The sequence below is a fragment of the Microcebus murinus genome, chromosome 11 (assembly GCF_040939455.1).
Source record: "Microcebus murinus isolate Inina chromosome 11, M.murinus_Inina_mat1.0, whole genome shotgun sequence".
Lineage (NCBI taxonomy): Eukaryota > Metazoa > Chordata > Mammalia > Primates > Cheirogaleidae > Microcebus > Microcebus murinus.
The window spans coordinates 63,211,432-63,223,953 of NC_134114.1; positions in this window are offsets into that span (position 1 = coordinate 63,211,432).

Below are 12,522 nucleotides of genomic sequence, written 5' to 3' on the forward strand. Positions count from 1 at the left end.
TCAGACATAAATCCATACATTTGGAGCCAACTCATTTAGATAAAGGTGCCAAGAACATACCATGGAAAAAGGACAACCTCATCAATAAATGGTGCTGGGAAAACTGGATAACCATATGCAGAAGAATAAAACTAGACTACCATATACCAAAATCAAATCAAAATGGAATAGACTTAAGTCTAAGACCCGAAACTCTATAAGAAAACATTTGGGAAATGCTTAAGGATGTTGGTCTGAGCAAAGACATTTTGGGTAGGAGCACAAAAGCACAGACAACAAAAGCAAAAATGTACAAATAGGATTACATCAAGCTAAAAAGCTTCTGCACAACAAAGGAAATAATCAACAAAATAAAGAGACAGTCTACAGAATGGTTGCAAATATTTGCAACATAAAGAAAAGATAAATGAGGTGATTGAATATCCCAATTACTCTGATTTGATCATTATGCATTGTATAAATGTATCAAAATAAGGCATGTATCCCAAAAATACTTACAACTATTATATATCAAGAAAATGCACAACCACAGATGATTCTTGGCTTTAACTGCCAACAATTTATTGTTATCATTTAGTGGTTTCTACTTTCTCCTCTATAAACTTTTACATAAAAAGTTAATTTGGATTTATAGAAAAGCAAAAAGAATAATAAGTTGTAATATAGAAGTAAAAAGAAAGTTTTTTTAAGATCAAAATACATAATTATCAAAAAAATATTCCTTGCCATAAACCTACACTCAGATAATAACAAAAATTAGTATTTTTATGTATATTAAGCATCATTTCTTGCTTTTTGATAATTTTTATCAAGCCCACAAAACCCATTTGTTCAGAAAAGGAAATATTACATTTCATCATTAACTCAACTAGAAATCTTTATTTTCTTTTTGTGTTTAAAATAAGAATCCAGGAAAAAAGTCTATGAAGGTTGTTGGCATGCAACACTTGGCATTTTTAAAGCAGCTTGTACAATTTCTGAGCTTACTGGGAGAATCAAAACATACCTTATTAGTGAATTCTAAATCAACTTAAATAGATCACCAGGATATGTACCTATAATTTGCTGTGCTATTCATGGGAATCAATTTATAGGTTCTGAGGATTTGATGTATTGACATACATATGTCTGATAAGTAGAAAAAAAACTATTTTCACCTAACAACTGAGAAAAATGTCAATATCTGACAAAGAACAAACAGTAGGGCTCATAAACTCTTATCTGCCAGTAATGTTTATGTTCTTATACTTTATGATACCCTAGAAAAAATTCACAGTTGTAGGGAATGTGAGAAAAAACCACATGTGATGGCTAGAAGCCCTCAATTTCACAGTTCCATAGTGTTTGTTACTAACTCACAAACATATCAAAAAGTCTTGACCAACTCTGATTTGAGATCAAAATGTGGAGGAAGAAATGAATGTTTTAGGATTCAGAAACCTGAAAAAAAAAAGTTGTTCAAATACAAGTTAAGTAAATCTATATCATGCCAACATTAAAAACAAAGTATGGAAAAACTATGTTTTTGAATGCAAAATTAAGGTGGTTACTTATATTTAATATATATATTTATATTTAATATATTAAATATATATTATATATTATATTATATATATTTTATATTATATATATTATATTATATATTTTATATTATATATATAATTTTATATAATATATTTTATATATTATATATATTATATATATTATATATAATATATATTATATATATTATATATATTATATATATTATATATATTATATATATTTAATATATATATTAAATATAACAGCATATACATACCCAATACTCACAAACCCCAAAAGTAAGAGAAATTCTCATTGATTTTTTAGGATGAAGCTCTCCTACAATCTCAGGGGAAATTTTAAATAATACCAATCTCATACAGAAGTATAACAATAAGGGGCTGTTTGCAGTGGCTCATGCCTATAATCCTACCACTCTGGGAGGCCAACGCAGGAGGATTGCTTGAGGTCAGGAGTTTGAGACCCTATCTAAAAAAGAAAAAGAAAGAAAAAAGAAACAATCAAGTATTCTGAATTTTGGAATAGAATACAAGTATCTTTTCTGAGTATTAAAATTTTTTTTAAATGACTAATATCATATATCATCTTGGATAAGCGTTTTTTCAATTTAACCAAATATCTACTGAGTTTTGGTGGTAAGAACAGATTTTTGCCCTTCAAAAAAATTTAAAAATGAGAAACATGATTATTTTATAGGGATCAAATCAGGGAAAAGGTAATATGCCATCCCTTAGTGTGATATGAACAGAAGCACCTCAGAGTATGTTTACATAAGGTAAGTTATATGAGCGTGGTGCTGTCATACCCCATCTAGTATTGTAAACCATAGACTTCAGGCAACATACAAGATAAACCAACATGTAATTTGCCATTTGGATGCAGGGACATTTCCCCTATAAATCCATAGGAATAGATACCTGTAAAAATGAGTATTTGTTGTTGGATGCATCCTCATAAATGTAGCAAATATAGGATTGCTATAGATTTTTTTTAATCGCTTCTCAGCCTTTTGGCCAAGATCAGGTGCTATAGATTTTTACAGAGTACCTACTTATTTGGAGAAGAACAGTAATATTTTATCATTAATTTTTATTTCTCCTTTGATTTTATTTCATTTATGTAACAAATACATATACACATATCTATATACATATACAACAAATATATATGTCTACATACACACCCGCATATAATTTTCTCTATATGCCAGGCACTTCTAAATATTTCACAAATATTATGCACTTAAGACAAATACGTATACTTAAATAATGTACCACATATAATTACTATCAAAATTTCATCAAAGGAACTTTAGTGCTCTGCCCCTGAATATAACCCAAAGTGCAGGGTTTTATCAGGAGCATGATTATGACTGATATCATGGAAGTCTTAATGTAAATCATGCACTCTGTCAAGTACTTAATCTCTGAATCATTTGAGGTCCAGTGGAAAAAACCAATCCAGCTATTTTAACAGAATTTAATATAAATAATTTTTAAACAAGTCTTAAAATCTGAAAGACATGCAAGAAAACAAAGTATCATGAAAGTAGAAACTGCAGGATGCCGCTACCACCATTAGGAAAGAAAGAAAAGATGTGGGAATTATTAAAACTTTTGTGTTTCGTAGAGGAACCCTATAGAGCTCAGACTACTGATTTCTGCAGCTCCTGCTGGCATCTCTAAGGGGTACCCTGGCTGTTTAAACTGTTGGGAAACGGAAACCTAAAATCACTGCTTCCAAGGTGAAAAAATATGGCTAGAGTGATGCTCACAGGAACTGGAAATAAAAAATAGCAAGACAGCATGAAGCTGGCAGGGAGAAGTTCCCCCCTGTCTCTTCCAGGCACCCTAACAGTTTCAAAATCCCAGCCCCAGAATCCCAAAGCTGAGAAGAACAGACCTAAGCCTGAGAGACAATACCTTCATAACTGGCACATAGTGTCTATTAAAATAAAGGGGCCTTCCTTTTTCTCTAACTTGGGTTTTGTATTAAAATGTAAATCCATGTGCTCTAATCCATTTCTCTGAGAAGAGGCAAGAGCCTCCTTAATATCATCACTTTGATCCCTGGAAACATCACGAGTGTGGTTGACATCTTACTTGGTGCTGTCTGTATGACTTGCACAGCGTATATTATGTTCTTAACAAATATTGGTTGAATGAATGAACGTGTAAAAGTATACCTCTCAGCATAACTCTGACTTCTTAATTCTCTTTAAACAATGAATTTTTCATCCCCTTTGATCACTGGGCTAAGATATAAATATTTATACTATAAAAACTATAGCACCAGAGGAATATGAATTCAAAACTTCAGGAGCTCTGTTGTTCATTAATACAGTTAATATAGATTTTGCTTATTTCTCTCAAAATACAGAGAAGCATGAGGAAAGAAATTAAAACTCTCCTTCTTTGATTTCCTCTTAGATTAAACCCACTTTTCTGAAACCTGAAGGAAGCATCAAGCTACTCTCTGGATTCTCCATCTGCTTAAAAAATATAGATGTGCTATTAGCCTTCATGTAAAAGAAATAAGAGATTATCTTCTCTTATTTGGGGCCTTGGCCTGTTCAATTTATCCTCAATCTTTCTTGGGTGCTGCAGAACCCTCCAGACATAAGATGCTCAAGCATATACAGTAAATAAGTTGTTTTAGAGATAGTTCTATTAAAATATCTTTGAAAAAGTAACATATATATATATATATAAAATTCATTCACTTTACATAGTTACATGTTTTCTATTTATAACATTCAATGTGTTATCACTGAATATTCTTTTCCAAGAGCAGATGATGCGCAATTGAATATAAAATAAAAGGAGAGATTCATTGAAATAATAGTCTTCAAAAACTTTTTCCCCTTCTAGACATTTGAAAGAGTGATGTATAAGACATTTTTTTCTCAAATATATTTGAGGACATAGTTTTGCAGAGATTTTAGGAGTCAGAATGTTTTAGCAGGAAACATCTCTAAAAATTAGTAAAACAATTCAGGTCTGAAGAACAGGTGTATAAATACATTTTAATGCATTATATGGTCAATATTTAATAACAGTCATCCATTTCATTTACAAAATATATATTGTATTGTTTTTTTTTTCTGACATTAATTGCATTCTTAAGGGATTATGGAGGGGTATATTTATCATTTGTTTATTTCTCTGTGGTTCACCAGAAGCACAGAGCGAGCAATCTCTGCTCACCAGGGTATTTATGAGAATAGCAAGAAATGGGATGTCAGACTCTTTGGTAGTATAATCCCATGGGCAGTCCCTTGATTTTCTATAAACAGTAGATCCACTTTACACAAGGTACTATGTCCTTAGAATTTAAGAAAAAAGTGCAATTTTAAAATCTAAATCTAATTCTAAGTCAGTGTCGTCCTGAGCACTGTAAGATTTGGTAGCATCCCTGTCCTTTATCTACTAGGTGCCAGTAGCATCCCTCTCCCCAAGTTATAACAGCAAAAATGTATCCCGAGGAGTAAAATTGCCCTCAATTTGAGAACCACTGTCTTAGATCTTGACTATTTCCTTTCTATTCTTTCTATTTTTCTTGTTTCCTTGTTTGGGACACATTATAGTATATAGGATTCAGATGATCTTCCTTCTAAATTATTTATTAGGTTGCTGATCCTAGAACATTGACCTTGGGTTAATCACAGGGCAAAATCTAGTTTAGAATCGGTGAAATTGCTTTTGCTGGAAACAATGACTGCATGGTAATTTCAATGATACTAGCCTTTTATATTAGGGTAATTCTACCTATTCCTTAAATACCTGATAGTTAAATCTATTTATTCTGAGAGTAGCGAACTAAATTATTTAGTAAGATTTGATGTTATAAATTTTCACTCTAATCTTTTATTTTTATAAAATTAATACTTCATTAATGATGAACTATGTCTTTTTACTATGCCTGATTTAAAATAATAAGTATTAACATAGCACAGAAAACTGACAGTAAAGGCTACTTTCATTACTTCAGAGTTGATAACAGATAGTATATACGGGCCATCCCTTCTTTATATATTTGGTATATGGAATTATACTTTTAGTCATGTTGAATGTAAATTCTTAGAAACTCATTACAAATGTTATCACTGCATAAGATATCAAACATAAGGATATCAGCTATGAGTAGAAAAAATAAACGGCTGCAAAAATGACAACGAGGACAACAAAACCCTGCTGTGCTTTGAGAACTGTACTCAGGACAGCTGTCCTCTCTGAGCTAAAAGCCTTATGAGAAAATATTACAAGGATCACTGGATACATGAACCTGGTCATTTATTAACAACGTTTCTAATATTCTAGGTCATCTAAATTATGACCCAAGAAATGAGAAAATAATCAAGTAAAAAGAGATAAGCTCTTATCATGACAAGCAAAAGAAAATTGAATCTAGGAGAATAAATGAAGAAATTTACCACTATAATTATAATTAGTAATATTATATTAAAAAGATACGCAATCCTTAAGAACCAAAAGTACATTAATCCTCATATAAATAGGTAACAGTTGATGATCACAACTGTTGTTCAACCTTGAAAATGAAACCTTTAGATCTTTTATTTCGTCAATGGATAAGACAGAACATTGAACTCTAAAAGGAATGTATTTGTTGCAGTTAACAAAGACTTGAGGTTTCTAGAGGAAAAGAAATAAAAATAAATTTTATGAAGGTGCTAACCTAAATAAGTATGTGTAAATTATTTGTTTCTTGTTTTTAATGTCTGTCTTTGTAATCAAACCTTTTTAAAGAAAGGGCTATAACTTTGAGTAACCTGACTTACAAATCAGGAAAAAGTGGCAGATAGGATGTAGCTGTAATTCATCAAGGCATAAAACCAGATAGCACATAGTACACTGTTGTTTAAAAAATATGTTAATCATTTATACACACACACATGTCATGATACATTTGCCCAAACATTTTTGTAAAAAATGTACAACATAAAGAGTAAACTTCAATGTAAATTATGGTCTTTTGGTAATAATGATGAGTAGCAGGTTCATCAATTGTAACAAATGTACTACTACGCTGGTAGGGGATGTTGATGATGGGAGTGGCTATACATGTGTTAGGGGCAGGGGATACATGAGAAATCTCCATACCTTCCTCTCAAGTTTGCTGTGAACATAAAACTGTTTGGAAAAGATAGTCTTAAAAAATATATATTAATACATTTGTATTAGGAACCATTGAAACCATTGTAACTGAAGAGTCTGGTTAATTCAAATTGATAATAATTTTGAGGCAATTATTAAATGTTACATGACAGGATACCATAACTAACTTTGGCTTATTTAACATTTATATCAATAACTTAGATGAGGCATATGCTTGGGGAAATGCTTTCCAAATGTGCCAACATTATGAAGTCAAGATGTCAGTGATGTCAAAGTCTGGATTCAAAAGGATAATAGAAAATATGAAATAATTAGTACTGATTGACCAACACTTATGTGCATATATAGTAGTAACATTCATTGGGTATCCAGTAGGAGGGGGTGGGAGACTGGGTATATTCACACCTAATGGGTGTGGTGTGCAGTCTGGGGGATGGGCATGCTTGCAGCTTTGACTAGGGCAGGGCAAAGGCAATATATGTAACCTAAACATTTGTATCCCATAATATTTTGGAATTTAAGAAAAGGAAAAAAAATCTAACAGTATGAAATTTGACAGGGATTATTAAGGCCCTGAACTCTAATCCAAAGATGCAACTTGGATCAATGAAGAATGGAGAAAATTGATTTAGAGGAAGTGTATATGAGAATTACAGGATTAGTTGACTACAAATGCAATATATGACTTAACTATGTGATTTGTTTGCAAAGAACTAATGTGATATGAAGGCATATTCATTAAATTCTATTTTTCTTGATATTCTGATATCTAGAATGACACTGGTGATAATATTTCTTTACTCTGAATTGGTTAGACTTTATCAGGATAATTTTACAAGTTAGGAAAATAGTAAAGGGAACTTCACATCATGTCATTTGAGCAATGGTTGCGGAAACTCATAATGCCTGGAAAAAATATAATTGCTGCCCTCAAATATTTGAAGAGATATTATGTGGAAAAGAAACTAAATTTAATCTGTAGAGGTAACTCCCAAAGTTAGGCCCACTAGCCACAAGTTATTCCACCTAATTACAGCCTAATTTCTTGCCCAATAGCCTATAAGCTTGGACTTCTCAAGCAAATGAAAATCTAGGCAAACAGCAACAAGAAATTCATACAACTGTTCTACTTTTAGTTACCTTAAAAGTGTTGTCACCTTGTAGAGAAAACCTTTAGGCATGTGCTGGAATGGTTTACTGTATTTATTAAACTTTTTATCTTAAACTCTATGCACAAGAATCTGTTATAGACGAAATTGTATTAACTCAATGCAAATATCAGTTCCCTCCCTGATATAGCATGTGTACCTTGAAATTTTTGAGCCTCACAGTTGTTAAGAATGTTCTACTGAGGAATCATAACAGATTTTGGTGGAGATAAGGCTGAAGTTTTTTCTTGCATTTTTATTTTCATTTTAACCTTAATATCATATAATTTGGGAAGGAATAGATAGATTCCCTTTCTCTTTGACAGTGGAAAAACACCATTGTTTTGTTAGGGAATAGCCCTATAAGAAAACTCATATTGCTTTTTTAATACAGACAGAAGAGGTATAAGCTAACTATTCCAGATTAATGCCATCATTGCAGGTAGACACATATCAACCTTTAACTGCTTTAGAGCTGATAACTCTATATGACAAATCTTACTGTCACCTCTCTGTACATTTAGAAAGTAGTTTATCTTTTTGTAATGCATTGTGGTAAAGGTACAACATAAACTCTATCCTCTTAACAAATTTTGGGCATACAATATGTTATGGTTGACTCTAGGTAAGTGTTGCACAGCACAAATCTCTAGAGCTTTATTCATCTTACTTAACTGAAATATTATGCCTATTATGCCATTACTCCCCTCCCCCAATTCCTGGTAATAACCATTCCAGTCTTTAATGCTATTTGCCTATTTTAAAAAGGAATGGAAATTCTATCATCTCCCTCCCTTTTCTCTCTAATAATAAAGTTTTACCAGTTTGTTTTCATCTGGGAGAGGGGAATGTTTTCTTTTCTCTTGATTTTTCATATTCTGTGATTGGATATGAGAGGGATCTGCTGCAACATCTGTCACCACATTCATGGATCAGCAGGGTTCATTAGGCTGATCTGGCTCACCACACCATGTGCATCCCTCCCCAAGCTGCACATCTGTAGAAGAGGATGACCTTCCCCAAGATAGAGGAGGACCCTTCTTTGGCCAAGGGTAGAGGAAGAACTGTGCTCTCCTGCTAGAACCTCCAAACAAGCTCTCTCATATTCTATGATATTCACTTACAGCTGTGGTCCTCAACCCCTGGGCTGTGGGAGACCAGTAGTGGTCTCAGGCCTTTTAGGGACTGGGCTACAAAGCTCCGCCTCCCTGCCCCATGTGGAAAAATTGTATTCCATGAAACTTAAGAAGGGTGGGGCACACAGCAGAAGGTTGGCAGCAAGGGAGTGAAGCTTCATCTGTATTTACAGTCGCTTCCCATTGCTCGCGTCACTGCCTGAGCTCCACCTCCTCCCCCCACTCCACACCCCCTCTGGGGAAAAATGGTCTTCCGTGAAACCTGTCCCTGTTGCCAAAAATGTTGGGGACCACTTACTTGTAGGACTAAATTACAAGTGCTGTTAAAGAAAAGATGAATTAACTTTATCAGTTCATCTTTGTCTTCCCTATAATGTTATGCAAAAGATAAATATTCAAGATATGTATTTACTAAGTAAAGAGAGCTTTAAATAAGTAGTAGAAATAAAAGCGTTTAAAGTGTAATTTTAGATGGAAATTCAAGTTTTATTCCCCAGAGAAAAATTTATTATCCCATAGAACTGATAAAATAAAAAGAAAAAAATTTCTCAAATCCCAAAACAGAATGAATCTTTTGGTTTCATAGGAAGAATGGCCTCAAGCAACTGATTACATGATATCTGTCAAAAGTTAACTGTTGATCTGGTGAACACTCAACTCTCTTTAGGGCCACCTGAATTTTATTTGTGAAGGGTTCTAGACTGAGAACGGGAAAGGGAAATTCTAAATTACTTTAGTTAGCGAGGCCCCATCAATGCTGAGCAATTCTTCCTGCTGTAGCTGTTACCAAATGGTTTATACATGGAGCACTCAAAAGAGATTTATTTTTCATCTGGAGCTTAGAGAAATATACAATAGAGCAACAAATGACAAATCCCATAATTGCTTAGGGGTATTATCATTCCTAATGTGACAGATCAAATCTGGAAGCTTAAAATAAACTAAGCAAGCATTCACTTTGCTAAAGAGCATGAACCAAGTAATTGCTTACTTTTTCAGAGTTCAGTGGAAAGTCAACTGTTAGAACAAAGTGATTTCAGCTTTGTCACTGAACAATAAATGTGCTCAACGAAGCTTCACTGGTTTTCTGTTATTCTTTTCTATGCCACTCTAAATAAAACAAAGATCAACTTCAGGGCACAAGTGGTGTTTTGGCACTAAGTTGGCACTGTTACAGAGAGTAAACTTTTATGTCTACTTCATCTGATATTTTTCTTAAATGACTGTTTACTAGTGAGATATGCCCTTAAAGTTAAAGGTATGCTTTCTGGACATATATCCATCACATTCAAGATATAGAACATTGTAAACAACACTCGCCTCTCTGTGCCACACCTGTAATAAAGTAAGGATGATGACATTTGTGGTCATCTGCCTACCAGGATTTCTATGTAGAACACATCTATCCAATCATGTGAAGGAAACTGGTAAATCAGCAAATTGATTGTAAATGTCAATAACCAAATTCTCTATAAATATGGTTGGGAAAGAGTCATAAGGAAAGAATAACTAATATTCACTTGAATTCGTACTATGCATCAGAAATATCTTCAAATATCACTCAGATAATCATTGCATAGCACTTTCCTACTTCCCTAAATTTCTAGAGAGAATAGCAATCCTATATTAAAATCAAATGGCATTGAAAAATTCAAGTTATATTACCACCATATCTGGGGTGGATGTGATGATGCTTCTGTGGGTGTATCCTTACCTGCATGGCCAGTAAAAAGTACAGATTGAAGAATGAAGACTGCAGCAGGAATGGCAAAATCACAGTCCTATGTTCTAGTGCAGTGGACAAGTGCAGACAGCCTAGAGCAAGTTTGTCTGAGTGTGAATCCTTGCTCCACTCCTTATCAGCTCAGTGATTTTAAGCAACATACCCACTTTGTGCTCTTTCCTCAATTGAAAAAAGAAATACTACCTTTCTCATGGGGTAGTTATGTGGATTAAATGACTATAGTAAGTACTTTTTTTTTTTTTTTTTTTTGAGACAGAATCTTGCTCCCTTGCCCTGGGTAGAATGCCGTGGCGTCAGCCTAGCTCACAGCAACCTCAAACTCCTGGGCTCAGGCAATCCTTCTGCCCCAGCCTCACAAGTAGCTGGGACTACAGGCACACACCACCATACCCAGCTAATTTTTTTCTATTTTTAGTAGAGACAGCATCTGACTCTTGCTCAGGATGGCCTTGAACTGACCTCACTGACCTCAAGTGATCCTCCCACCTTGGCCTCCCAGAGTGCTAGAATTACAGATATGAGCCACTGTCCCTAGCCCTGTAGTAACTACTTTAAGAAAGAAAGAAAATTAGGTATTTTATGATTAGTAGAGTTACATAAAAATACACTAATTTCTCAAGAAATATTATAAAATCTTCTTATAGAATAAAATAAGACAAAAATAAATAATGGGATCCATCATGCCTAGAATTATAATAGTAAAATTTATGTTTAAGAATATACATAAAATTCTTTGAATGTATGGTTGGCACATCAGTAAGTGGCTATTTTCTGGGAATTTTCCAGCCATTTATCATGTTGATGTCCTCAGTTTCAAAGCATATGAATAAATCATTCTTTGAATTTTCACAGTATCTTTCTTTTAAAGTGCTCAAAAAATTTTTCAAACAAAGTCATTTATTCCCTAAACACCGAACATAACAGTACCTACCAGTCCCAAAACCTGAACAGTATTTTTTCTAAATGTCTTTGTTATCTATATTAATACCATTTGGAGATTTCTGCTTCTAAGTGAAGTCATGCATCAGATGATACATAAAAATATGAACTCACAATTTCTAGTTATTGCTTTCTACTAGCAAGTAAGGCTGACGATGCAATTACAAATGATCAGAAAATCTGTTAGCTAAAAGAAATGTCCAGGATTTTACCAAAAACCTGTGATTAGTTCTTCAAGGAAGCTCATTTGTGACACAATACCAACATGGAGCATTATGGTTAAGAAATAAAATTTCCTTATTAGACGATTACCACATCAAAAGTTATGAGGGAGAGAAAAAAGGGATCTACATCAATGAAGGAAGGTAAGCAGTGCTTTGCAGCATGGGTGAAAATTTAGTTAAGTCTCCAAGACCTTTGACACATGGAAGTTAGCACTTCCAAAAGTGAATTCATTGATTTCCAGCAGAGGAAATCACTTGGTAGGAGGCAGGGTTGCAAACAGCTATGTTTGGAGACCGCAGTGGTACTCTACATCTTGGACATCCATCAACAGACTGGCCCATGATGTTTGTTTTTCTCCCATCAGACATGAGCACCTTGACAAAGTCTGTGTCTGTTTTTTCTTGGGCAGTCTCAGCAGCTGGCACCATGTCTGACACAAAATGGGTGTTCTGTCACTGTGGTGCCCTGAATTGAACTGAATCCTGCCCCTTTAGTTCGCCTCATAAAGATCCTCACTCAACCTTGTCATTTATAATACGGGGAATTTTCTAACTACTTCTATTCCTTTTAATTCAAATCAAGGTCTTGTGCCCTTTGTGGAATTTTGTTGATTTGAAGCACAGCAGATTTCTTTCAGCACTTCATCTGTA